This window comes from Nansenia antarctica, assembly GCF_963989245.1.
Source record: "Nansenia antarctica genome assembly, chromosome: 12".
Taxonomy (NCBI): Eukaryota; Metazoa; Chordata; class Actinopteri; order Argentiniformes; family Microstomatidae; genus Nansenia; species Nansenia antarctica.
This window is the reverse complement of record NC_137682.1, coordinates 30,176,676-30,190,660: the sequence shown is the minus strand read 5'-3', so window position 1 is coordinate 30,190,660 and position 13,985 is coordinate 30,176,676.

Here is a 13,985-nt window from a genome sequence, read left to right as displayed (position 1 = left end):
TGAAGCTGGTGGACTGGGGCCACAGATCGGCTGCTTTGCGCACGTCGTAAATCTCGCCGCCAAGAAGGCAGTGGCAATAACCCCGGTGTCCCGCCTCCTGGGTAAGATCAGACATGCAGTCACTTTCTTCCACAAAAGCACCACAGCCCACCATATTCTGACAATTAAACAAGATATGTTAGACTTACCAAAACACAAATTAATCCACGATGTCGCAACTCGTTGGAATACAACACATGACATGTTGGAACGCTATGTGGAAAGTGTTACTTTTGTAGTGTGAATTTGTTTTCCTCCTGTTTGTATACGGGCTACCAGCTGTCAAGGCTAAAGTGCACTTTTACTTTCGAAAGTGTTTATTTATTTTTGGACATTTGAAAGTGTTTTTTGTTTATATACAATGATATATACATTATATACATAACATATACATGTGTATGTTAAAGTTCCATATTATGTATAAGCAAAATAAAGTAAAGTAACAGTTTGTAAATAAATAGTAGCATTTGTTTCTGAACCGAACCGTACCGAAAACCGTGACCCAAAATACGGAACCGTACCGAACCGTGGGCCAACTGAACCGTTGCACCCCTAGTAGTAATAGAGGTCTAGAGTGTGGTGTTCCACAGGGATGTTGCCTGGGACCTTTGCTTTTCTCAGTATTTAGTAATGATCTAGCTTGGGCTACCGAGCATGCCAAAATAGTTCTTTATGCTGATGATTCTACATTGTATTATGCTGCACCATCATGCACTGTTCTTAATGAAGTTTGGAGCAAACAAGAAATTGTGCATAACTGGATAGTAGGTAATAGACTTGTCCTTAACATCTCTAAAACTAAAAGCATTGTGTTGGGAACAAGGCACAGGTTATCAACAAACCCAAAGCTGGATTTAAAGTTATGTAATAAACAGTTCAACAAGTTGAAAGTGCTAAGCTCCTTGGAGTGATGCTGGATTGTACACTATCTTGGTCTCACCATATTAATGACATTGTTTCAAAGATGGAAAGAGCAGTTGGTGTTTTGAGAAAATGTGCTTCTTTTGTTGCTCATCCCCTTCTACGTCAGATTGACTATTGCTCTATGGTCTGGTCATCTGCAGTAAGTAGTGAACTTAGAAAACTCCAGGTTGTCCAGAACAGGGCAGCACGGTTGGTCCTGGGTTGTTCACTAAGGTCCAATGTGAGCCGCATGCATGCATGCATGCCTCTCCTGGCTTACACTTGACAATAGGTTGTCTTTCAATACACTTGTATTGTTTAAATCAGTCATGAGTAAATAGTAAAGTCATCGTAAAACTCCTGTTTTTATATAGGAACAATTGGTTTATAGTAGTACTGTGCATGATCATAACACTATCCAGCAATGGGCTGCTTCTTCTGCCTCTTTCGAGAACTAATGCATTACAGAGAACATTTATTTATAGATCATCATCTCTCTGGAATAACCTGCCTCCAAACCTTATATAGTCAATTAATTAATTACATCTTTAATACTTTAAATTGTTTTACTGGTTGTGCTGTTTTGTAAGGTGTGTTTTGTCTTACATGTCCTTTTAGGTGTCCATTTGCTAGTGTTATTCATAATTAATTATTTCCCATAGTTATGATTGATGGTCTATTTACTTGTTGTTTAATTGTTCAGATTTTTATCTTCTGTATTTGCAATTTATGGTTATTTTATCTGTGATAATTTTTGTATGTGTTTGTATGTGGACCCCAAGAAGACTAGCTGGTTGCTATGGCACCAGCTAATGAGGATCCGTAATAAAATAATAATTTTAAAAAATCAACCGACAAATCAGACTCAGTTTCTTCTATACAAACATAGAGTCCGTTCTCCTATAGGGCTGTGAATGCTGGACCCTGAAGCTTAGAGTCCGTTCTCCTATAGGCTGTGAATGCTGGACCCTGAAGCTTAGAGTCCGTTCTCCTATAGGTGTAGTGCTGAGGCACAAATATGTACATTTCTAGCCTGCAAACTGCGACACTTCAAATGAATGTGCAATAACACTATGTGCAATATGACAACCCTAGTCGTCTATCTGTACAGTATAGTATAGTGGATAGTGTACATAGCCTTTATTTATTTATGTAAACCAGCTCCTTCCCTTCTTGTGTTTTTTTTAGTTTTATTTCTTTCCTAGCACCGGGGGAGCCACCCCTCCTAAATGTCGTTGTTTGGTACCTGTACTGTAGCAATGACAATAAAGACCATTCATTCATTCATTCATATAGGCTGTGAATGCTGGACCCTGAAGCTTAGAGTCCGTTCTCCTATAGGGCTGTGATTAATTGTGTGACCGGGGTTGGGCCAAGATGGCGCGGACCTTCTCCGATGCCGTTTTGCCAGCTCCGTCAAGACTGTGCTATTTGTTTGTTATTTACGTATTTTTATTAGATATTTTTGCAAGACCGACCAAGGGAACACCCACATACACCCACCAGACGCTTCTTTCTTCGGTTTCATCCCGAAGGAGACGACAACAACAAAGGAAGCGGCCCCGAGGTAAGCGTGGAGGAGTGAAGCACGCCCTGCGGGTTCGCGCACACAAACCGCGCATACCCCCCCCCCCCCTCCAACCTACTGTACATATCCTTTGTTTCTCTGTGTGATTTTGTAAATTGAATTGTAGCACATCTTAGGAGCCGGCAGTAACATTTCACTCTATTGTACCTGTACGATATGCACGTGACAAATAAAATTAACTTTGAACTTTGAATGCTGGACCCTGAAGCCTACCCTGCAGAGGTCTAGATGGGTGCTACACCAGAATGCTGCTTGCCGTACTTCACATCGTAACATACATACTGTATGCCTGCAGCTGTGAATACGATGATAATCTTCACTGACGAGTGGTCTGCATTTACAGTAAACACAGTGTGTTGAGTGAAATGCTACCATGTGTCTGCAAACACACAGATTTCCAGGAGGAAATGCTCTTGATGTGCCATAACTAGGTCATATAAATAAGGGATTGTCTGTTTATGCTGATGTTTGTCTAGGTGCATGATACCCCATGATGTAATGACTGAACAATGCTGTAACTAAGTGACTACTCTCCAAATGACAAGACTGATGTGTGGTCTCTTTGATACATCACCTAATATCAGATAAAAATCAATGTTCGATCTGAATAGTGATATGAACAATGTTTAGCAAAGATGAATGGTGTACACAGAAATCTTGCCGTAGATGTTGTGGGTCAAGCAAAGCGTGCCAACAGGAATGCAGGTACACAAGTGGGGCTCAACGTGGCATCTACAATATGTAGCATGTCACATGTCAGGTTTACCTGTCCCTGGTCAAACTGACTTAACTCCTCAGTGGTGTAGCAGCATACTGAGCATTGTGCTCAGCAGTCTGATGAGCAGATTCTCTGTCCTAGCTGCTGGAGGCTGGGCTGACAGACAGAGTGGTGCCAGTGACCAAACCCCACCCTCACACCCTCAGACCCTACTGAGAGGGCAGAGCTCTCACCCAGCCCTGGATGAGGTGAGACATGTCTCTGAGGGCACTGCTAGCATAAACAACCCTGAGATCTGCAATTACAGACAGATTAAATAAACACACAAACAGCCCTGGCAGTTTACATTAACCAATATGCCCTAGGGCAGCTAGGGCAGGGGTCTCCTAGGGCAGGGGTCTTCAATATGCCCTAGGGCATTTAGGGCCGGGGTCTTCAACCTAGGGCAGGGGTCTTCAATATGCCCTAGGGCAGGGGTCTTCAATATGCCCTAGGGCATCTAGGGCAGGGGTCTTCAATATGAATGAATGAATGAATGGTCTTTATTGTCATTGCTATAGTACAGGTACCAAACAACGAAATTTAGGAGGGGTGGCTCCCCTGGTGTTAGGAAAGAAAAAAACTTTAAAAAAAACACAAGAAGGGAAGGAGCTGGTTTACATAAATAAAGGCTATGTACACTATCCACTATACTATACTGTACAGATAGACGACTAGGGTTGTCATATTGCACATAGTGTTATTGCACATTCATTTAAAGTGTCGCAGTTTGCAGGCTTGAAATGTACATATTTGTGCCTCAGCACTACACCTGATTTTTTCAGTCCAGCAGCTGCCATCAATCCGTCCAGACTGTCCAGGGCCCAGAACCTAGGTCTTTGCTGTGTTCAGGGCCTGGATGGCCCTGGGGTAGAAGCTGTTCTTCAGTCTGTTTGTCCTTGCGGCCATGGTCCTGTACCGCCTTTTCGAGGGCAGCCGGGTAAAGTGTTCGGGTAAATATGCGGGTAAATATGTCCGGGTAAATATGTCCGGGTAAATATGTCCGGGTAAATATGCCCTAGGGCATCTAGGGCAGGGGTCTTCAATATGCCCTAGGGCATCTAGGGCAGGGGTCATCAACCTAGGGCAGGGGTCTTCAACCTAGGGCAGGGGTCTTCAATATGCCCTAGGGCAGGGGTCTTCAACCTAGGGCAGGGGTCTTCAATATGCCCTAGGGGTCTTCAACCCTTTTCAGCCCAAGGACCCCTTGGACGAGAGACAAACAGAACAGGGACCCCCACATGTAATATATATATATATATTTTAAATGTGTCACATTTTAAGGCCTATAATAACTTTTATATTTACTTTATATTCACCTTTTATTTTATCTTATTTTTCCTATTATTATTATTATTATATATTATTATATTATTAGCCTATTTGTGTTTATGATTGATAAAACGTTCATGCATCATTATTATTGGTTAAAATAATAATAATTATTATTATTATTATCGTTGTTGTTGTTGTTGATGATGAGGCTTATATTTTCTATTATTATTATTTTTCAACAATGAAACATTTAGCTTCAGGAAGCCAGGTAGGCCTATGCCTACCTCAGTGAGATGACTGGCCCTGGTGGGTGGTACACAGCTTGTCTATTCTGGGGGAGATGGAGGTGGTCAGGCAGAGCATCATGTCATCCTCAGGCTGTAGTTTGGAACTGTATGTTGCTCTTCAGGTAGGTGAGGGAGGAGAATCCACTTTCACAAAGATAAGTTGTTGCAAAAGGCAAGAGGCTCACCATGGCCTTTGCTGTCAGTTGGGAGAAGTATTTCTGGCAATGAATCCAGAACTGGGTGAGAGGCTGTGACTCGTACACATTCTTGTCTGTACTGTCTGTGGTTAGGTCGATCAGCTGATCTTCCTCAGAGGCTGTCAGGTTTGATGCATTGTCTTTGAATGGAAACTGTATCCATGTCTTGTTCTTTCTCCAGGACTCTCAGAAAAGTGCTGACTTCCGGGTGCCTCCAAGTGATCAACAATTGCGCATTTCACGTCAGGCGAGGGCTCCGCACGGTTTTGGCGAACTAGAAACTCGTGGAAAGCTTTTGTTTTTTTTCAGCTAACGTTATGTTAGACGCTGCATCATGGGAATCATTTATTTTGTAAATAGTTCCTGGGGAATTCAGTGACACAAATCAGTCTTTTCTATACGCTGAAATTGTGCATTGTTATGTAAAATGTCCTGCTTTCTCATCCTAAGTTAGGTGCTCAGGTGCTGCAAACTATGAGTCCAGGGGCTTTGTGCAGAGTACATTAAATCCTTATTATTTTCCCAATTGATTTCCTGGTATCCAGTTCCCTTGCCATTGTGTGTGTGAGCACCTGGATCACAGCAGGTTTCCTGGCTTCCTTGCTGTGGGGGAGTGGTGAGTAAAGCAAGTTGCCCTATCCAGGAAGGCTACAGTGCACCACTTATTCCCACACAACCCAGAGAGAGTCCACAGGGCTCCACACTGCAGTACTGCGGATCTTCATCTCATCAACCTCAGGTGTGAGATAACTGGAGTGGAGATGAGAGTGCAGGACGGGCGCCTTGTGGAGATGAGGACCTGATCTGGCCAATGACTGAAGACAAAGACCCAGATGTCCTGAAGTGGAAATGGAGCAAAGTGGAGAAAGATGGACCTTCAGTATACGTGCAGCTCATGGTCCTCTGATGGAATTATTACAATGTCACAATAGTCTTGGACCTATTCAGATCAAAACTGAGCTTATTCAATTGATGTGTTGCTGTTCTATTAAGATTGATGATTTTGTTTGTTTTACTTCTGGTTCTTGAGTAGCCATTTTGTCAGAGATTGAAATCTATGCATACTATGTAAATCTCCAGATATGTGTAATGATCATAGCATGGTAAACATGCAGTACCTCTCTGACCAGATTTCTAGTTGTCTTCACACCGTTCTACCCGATTATGTAACTGTTGCGTAAGTGAAGTGAATGCTGGCCATCAGGCATGACATAGTGAGCATTAGGGGTGCAACGGTTCAGTTGGCCCACGGTTCGGTACGGTTCGGTATTTTGGGTCACGGTTTTCGGTACGGTTCGGTTCAGAAACAAATGCTACTATTTATTTACAAACTGTTACTTTACTTTATTTTGCTTATACATAATATGGAACTTTAACATACACATGTATATGTTATGTATATAATGTATATATCATTGTATATAAACAAAAAACACTTTCAAATGTCCAAAAATAAATAAACACTTTCGAAAGTAAAAGTGCACTTTAGCCTTGACAGCTGGTAGCCCGTATACAAACAGGAGGAAAACAAATTCACACTACAAAAGTAACACTTTCCACATAGCGTTCCAACATGTCATGTGTTGTATTCCAACGAGTTGCGACATCGTGGATTAATTTGTGTTTTGGTAAGTCTAACATATCTTGTTTAATTGTCAGAATATGGTGGGCTGTGGTGCTTTTGTGGAAGAAAGTGACTGCATGTCTGATCTTACCCAGGAGGCGGGACACCGGGGTTATTGCCACTGCCTTCTTGGCGGCGAGATTTACGACGTGCGCAAAGCAGCCGATCTGTGGCCCCAGTCCACCAGCTTCATGGATCGCATTTACGATATTTGCTGCGTTGTCTGTTGTTACGGGAATTGTTATGTTTGGCCTCTCCAACTTCCACTCAGTCACTGCATTTGTTAGTTCCTCTGCCAGGTGCGCGCTGGTATGGCTTTCGTATAGTGGACGAGTTTGCAGTACTGCGCTCTTCATCTCCCAATCCGGTGACATGTAGTGGACCGTGACAGTGAGGTAACTCTCCGTTGCCCGGGAGGTACAACCCTCCGTAGTCAGTGCAAAGCTCTGTGTTTTTGCCAAATCGTCTTCAATGCCTCTGCGCGTTGTTTGGTAAATACCGGGGATTATTTTGGTGCTGAATGATGTACGGGAGGGGACACTGTAACGGGGCTCGAGAGTTTTTATCAGATTTCGAAAACCCAAATCTCCAACCACCGAAAAGGGCTGCAAATCCTTTGCAATGAACATCCCCACTGCATTGGTTATTTTTTTGTGTTTCTCTGAAGTGGTAGTGTACGTCTGTCTGAACGCATCAGAGAGAGACTGCTGTCTGCTCACTGACGCTACCTGACTGGCTTTCCTGCTCCCAGTCAGTGTTATCGTTGAGTGGTAGCGGCGAATATGCTGGTTCATGTTAGAGGTGCAACCATTTGCATATGGCACACGCTTTAAGCAGAGCTTGCAGACAGTAATATTTCTGTCCACTGTTTCCCCCCCCCTTATTGTCGTATTCAACGGGAAAAGCGAAATGACCCCACACCGCAGACTTGTAGGAATCCGGGGCTTCCTCAAACTGTTGCGGCGCTCTCAGAGCTAATTTACGAACGCAGCCAAATCGCAGCATAAACCGAAAACCGTCACGGTTCACTAGTGAATTGAGCCGTGGAACGCAAACCGTACCGTCCGTAAAAAAAACGAGAACCGTTGCACCCCTAGTGAGCATTCATCAACACTCACTGTGGCAGTAGCGTTTATTTGACTCTTCATTTGTAACCTGTTGTCTTGGACCGAATAGAGGGTGGGGGGATAATCAATCCCCTCCACAAATAATGCTGAGACTCTTGGGAATTAATTGAGTGAAATGGGATAAGCAAATCCATTATTGGAACAGGCAATATCTAATTGGCTTTAAAAACCATTAAATCAGTATGCTGAGAATATACTCCGAATGTTGATTATAGGGTAGGTCGGAGACTGGCCTAATCTTTACTGCAAATCAGAGCTCTCCTCTCTGCAGTGTTGTTGTATTCCATCAAAAACATATTTCTAATCATTCAATTACTAACACACATAGCCCTATGACCTACAAAATCATCTTCATAATCATTTATGTCAGATATTTAAAGTTCTCAAAATGTTGATTTGGCTGAGCACCACAACTCGAAATCTGACCCATGCGCTGAAAGGTTTTTCCATCACACTCTTTTTTGACTCCTGCTACAATAGCTTTGTTGGGCTACTCTGCTTCAAACTGCATAGGCTACACTCAACACAGGGCATGTTGTTTGTTAATTTTCATCTTCAGTTTGTTTTGAGAACAATTTACCTTAAATCTCCTCTTCAGCAAATGAAACGCATGTTCAATAGGATTTTAATCTGGAGATTGATTTATATATACTTTAGAATTCATCCTGCTGCTGCTGTCATCAGTTACATCAACAATTAAGAGAAGTGAGACGGTTCCAGTGTAAGCCAGACATGCCCTAGTTATAACATTTGTGTATCATATTTCACAAATGAGATGGTATACTGTGGATATTGGGATGTTCCTATTTTTCTCCACACTTTACTCTTACCATTTTTCTGGTACATGTTAATTTGTGTCTCATCTATCCACAATACCTTATTCCAAAACTCTGCAGGCTCTTTTAGGTACTTTTTAGCAAACCATAACCTGGACTTCTATTTTTGTGGCCAAGTAATGATCTACACCTTGCAGTGTAGTTCTGCTGGTGAAGTCGTCTACGGATGATAGTCTGACACATTCTCGCTTACCTTTCCTGGAGAGTGTTCCTGATCTGTGGGAGAGTCATTTGGGGGTTTTCTTAATCAACATGAGCATTCTTCAAAGTCGCTGTCTGCAGAAGTCTTCCTTGGCCTACCAGGCTGTTTGATTTCTGAGGCTCACCAGTCCTTTTAATGCTGTTCCAAACTGTTGATTTTGGTAGGTTTAAGGTTTTGGCTATGTTTCTGTTAGATATTTTTTCAGATATTTCAGCCTCATAATGGTTTCCCTGAGGGCTCTGTCGGTTACCAAGAGAACACGCCCACTCTGGAGTATAGACAGTCAATCATCTTTATTAACATACATCTCAAAATTAATTGGGGGGAATTCGGCAAGGGAACAGTGTCAGACTCTCGACTCTTGCACAGTTATGGCGCTTTTCCATTATCGGCCCGGCTCTCTTCGGGTCGGGTCGGCACGCTTTTGAACAGTTCTGGTTTTCCACTATACACAACAGACCAGGAACGAGTAGGAGATAGTAGGCGGAACCATCGGTTCTCAAGGCTACTTACTTATGGCTACTTACTTATGTGGTCTTGACTACCTGTCCACTTTCTCACCTGGTTCTTGCTCTCTCTCTCTGGTGTGCCGACACCATCCTGCTCTCTCTCCTTCTCTCCCTCTCTATCCTCCTCTCTCTCTGGGAAACAGGGGAGGCTGGTGGAGGTAGAACACCAGGGGAGGCTGGGGGAGGTAGAACACCAGGGGGAGGCTGGGGGAGGTAGAACACCAGGGGAGGCTGGGGGAGGTAGAACACCAGGGGAGGCTGGGGGAAGGTAGAACACCAGGGGAGGCTGGGGGAAGGTAGAACACCAGGGGAGGCTGGGGGAAGGTAGAACACCAGGGGAGGCTGGGGGAGGCAGAACACCAGGGGAGGCTGGGGGAGGTAGAACACCAGGGGAGGCTGGGGGAGGTAGAACACCAGGGGATGCTGGGGGAGGTAGAACACCAGGGGAGGCTGGGGGAGGTAGAACACCAGGGGATGCTGGGGGAGGTAGAACACCAGGGGAGGCTGGGGGAGGTAGAACACCAGGAGAGGCTGGGGGAGGTAGAACACCAGGGGAGGCTGGGGGAGGTAGAACACCAGGGGAGGCTGGGGGAGGTAGAACACCAGGGGAGGCTGGGGGAGGTAGAACACCAAGGGAGGCTGGGGGAGGTAGAACACCAGGAGAGGCTGGGGGAGGTAGAACACCAGGGGAGGCTGGGGGAGGTAGAACACCAGGGGAGGCTGGGGGAGGTAGAACACCAGGGGAGGCTGGGGGAGGTAGAACACCAGGGGAGGCTGGGGGAGGTAGAACACCAGGGGAGGCTGGGGGAGTTAGAACACCAGGGGAGGTAGGAGGACATCTGACCTGGACCAGGAGGGACAAGCCCCGGGTGACCGCGGCGAACTGTGCGACTGTCCTCACGTCCATGTCGCGTTGCGCCGGGCGGCCTGGCCCATGGCACAGAAACCCTCCGAGTTCGCGGGATAATAATAGTTTCAAATTGAAGACAGCTTTAGCGTTAGCATCCGTTCACGCACACGCAAAGACCTAAATACTCATCTTGTTAAGCAACGTCTCAGGCACTTGCTCCGGGTTCTCTTCTTATTCTTATTCTTCTACGGTGGTTGTGGTGTCACCGAGGCGTTAACAGAGACGATTAGCGCATTTCCGCCACCTATTGGTTGGAGGTGGTACAGCAAGGCAAGGTTATTTGTGTAGCAACACATTTCATTTAACAACCGGATATTCAGGCCGCAATTTTTGCGCCCCGGCCGAGAAATAGGAGACAGCCAATTGGAGCGCTGCTACAGCTCACGTGTAAGCCAAAAGTATTTGGCCTGCCATAGACTTGCATTCGGCCGGCGCCCCGACTCCTCCCCCTATGTATTTTAACAGTGAATTTTACACACACACAGATAAAATGTTTATTGTATTGGAGGATTTTTAATGAATGCTGATAGGCGCCGACAGAATATCAGCCGCATTTTGTGAATAAAATCAGCGCCCTCTAACGGCCAGCCGCCACTGATGAATAGAACGCAGAGCTCTGAAGGCTGTGCTGGGGAGTGGGGAGTGGGCTGGCTGGAGCGTATTCTGCCCGCTTAAGTCCAGCTCACGATTAATTTCTGTTCAGCACACTGGCACAGGATATAAGATCAAATTAATCCAATCGGGTTTTATATTTTATTTTGACATATTTTCATGCAAGACAGAAGTAAGGATTTTGGGTTTCAGTTGGATAATAATGCATTACATTGGCCTACTTTATTTACATATAATAATAACAATAAGCAGTAAAAAGAATAAATGGGCACAAATGTGAACTGCACTGCCCAAACGGAAACTATTCGAACTACTGCCATCAGGAAACGGTACTCAGAGGATGCCGAACAGCTATTTTCCCCAAGCAATCCTGGGGTGCTGGCATAAGGCCAGGATAGACTAGAAGGACTATAAGGACCTGGGGTGCTGGCATAAGGCCAGGATAGACTAGAAGGACTATAAGGACCTGGGGTGCTGGCATAAGGCCAGGATAGACTAGAAGGACTATAAGGACCTGGGGTGCTGGCATAAGGCCAGGATAGACTAGAAGGACTATAAGGACCTGGGGTGCTGGCATAAGGCCAGGATAGACTAGAAGGACTAGAAGGACCTGGGGTGCTGGCATAAGGCCAGGATAGACTAGAAGGACTGGATAGAATCAGGGCTTAAAGTACTCCGGCACAGTGCCGGATTTCCGGCGCGGGAGAAAAAAAAAACTGCAATTGCGGCATTGCGCCGACGTGGTGGCGGGGGCGCTGTTTCACAAATAACTTAGCTTTCGTGTTTGCTAGCGAAACAGCTGATAGTTGATGTTGACTGCTCAAGGAGAATACATATTTGAAAGTACAGAATGCCTGAGAGCCTTATATTGCATTATATTTTGAATGGCCATCTGGTGCCTGAATATTGTTTTTTCCTTTACATATATAATGACATTTCCACCATAAATTGATGGCGAAAGGGCACAAATTGGTGCATATCAATTAACCAGAATGCAAGAAATTAAGTGTTTGATGCTCGTTTAAGGACCCCCAGACAGCCCTGCTTCATGGGTCCCCCCCGATGTCAAACACCACTGGTACCACCTCCGCCTCATTTTGACCCAGGAAAAACCCTGAGTAGTGACGGGAAGCCTTATGGGACGTGGTGCCAAGAAGGAGAATATAAGTGATAGTGGCTTAATAAGTAATCAGTTTGTTCTTTTAAAGACATGTATATATTTTATTCTGTATTGTTATAGTGATAGTGGCTTAATAAGTGATGCAATCAGTTTGGCCTTTTAAAGACATCTATTTATTTGTTTTTATTATTAAGTATAAAACAGTATTATGAATGAATGAATGAATGAATGGTCTTTATTGTCATTACAGTTTTTCCCAATTGCTAATACACAAAAGCCAATTCTCTAAACCAAATGACCAGTTCTCTAAACACATTTAATAAAACTAGCTCCCATTTGCCAAAACCATAAACACATTTCACATGAAGACACAATTCACAAAACGCAATCCTCCTTTTCTCATAAATCTAAACACATTTTGTCTTGCTAAAACACAAGTTGCAAAAAACTCTGCTCAAAATGTCAAATTCTCAAATTAAAGCTCATGTGATGCAAAATGCTTGCCACAGTCAGCAAAATGTTAACACAATGAACACACCTGGCTTCATTCATTAAACATAACGACTAAAAATTTAAGACACTTGTTGCAAATGATTGTGGTGTGTGTGTGTGTGGTATAGTTCCATAAATAAATAAAAAAACATCACACCCTGAACATTGTTTTCAGTGAGTATTGTTGTGTGTAATGGATCCTCTGTAGTGTTTGCATTGAGTTGTGATACAGTACAGTATTGTACATGTTACGGTACATGTGGGAATACGGTAACATTTTTCAAACCTTTATTTACGTAAAACTCGATAGGACAACAGTGCAACAACTTCGCGGCTGAACTTTAGTAAAATTTCGGACATATGCCATTTAAAGGGGGGAAATAGATATCTAAAAATGCATGACTATCGTGCAAAATCTGCCTTACTGTAATGTAAAATATGTAATGTTAGATATAACGTTAAACAGGGAGCGCAGATTTATTTTTATGCATGACTATCATACAAAAAAAAAACTAGGGTTAGGGTTAGGTGCTAGGGTTACAGTAAGGTTAGGGTTAGGATTAGGGGTAGGGTTTGAGTTTGAGTTTTGAAGAGAGAAGGTGTGGTTTTGCTTATGTAGCTTTAGAAAAGTGTGTTGTATTTAGAGTTTTGGGGAAATGGAGGAAAGTTTTGTGAAATGTGTTTTAGCAATTGAGAAAAACTGTAATACAGTACAGGTACCATACAACGACATTTAGGAGGGGGGGGCTCCCCTGGTGCTTGGAAAAAGACTAAAAACACGAGGGCCAAGGGTAAAATAAAAAAGGGAAAAGAGCTGGTTTACATAAATAAAGGCTATGTACACTATCTACTATACTACTATACTATACAATAAAACACTGTGCTGTACTCTATGCTATGCTATAAATATCCTAACTTTTCCTATATCTGAACCTTATGTACACAAGGGTTGTCATATTGCACATAGTATTGTTGCACATTCATTTAAAGTATTAATGCATTTTAACATTGAGACATATATTTTGTATTGACTATAAAATAGTATTAATGCATTTAAACATTGAGACAAGAAGCTGTCTTCTGTACCCGCTCTCCCAATATCTCAAACTGTGACCCCCCTCCCCAAGAAAAAGTTTCAGGCACAGGATTTTTTCCCACTTTAAGCCCTGTAGAATGCCGAAGTGTGAACACGGCAGGGTGTGGGACCTTCAAACAATCCAAACATTTCACCGCTTATATATCTATATCTATATATATATGTACAACTGTGTTGACCTGATTATATTTGTGTTGTTGTCCTCGTATTGTATTTTATAATCTTTCACACTGATATGGACTCATATGTCTGAAATAAAGTTAAAGATTGTGCGCTTATATCAACACCTTCATCTCGTTACCTTCTTCTAATGCCACTGCTTCTGTTGGAGTAAATGACCAACCGTGCCTCTCCTGTTTCCTGTAATAATCCTTAGTCTACTCTGTTTAGGTACTGTGGGAATAAATATCC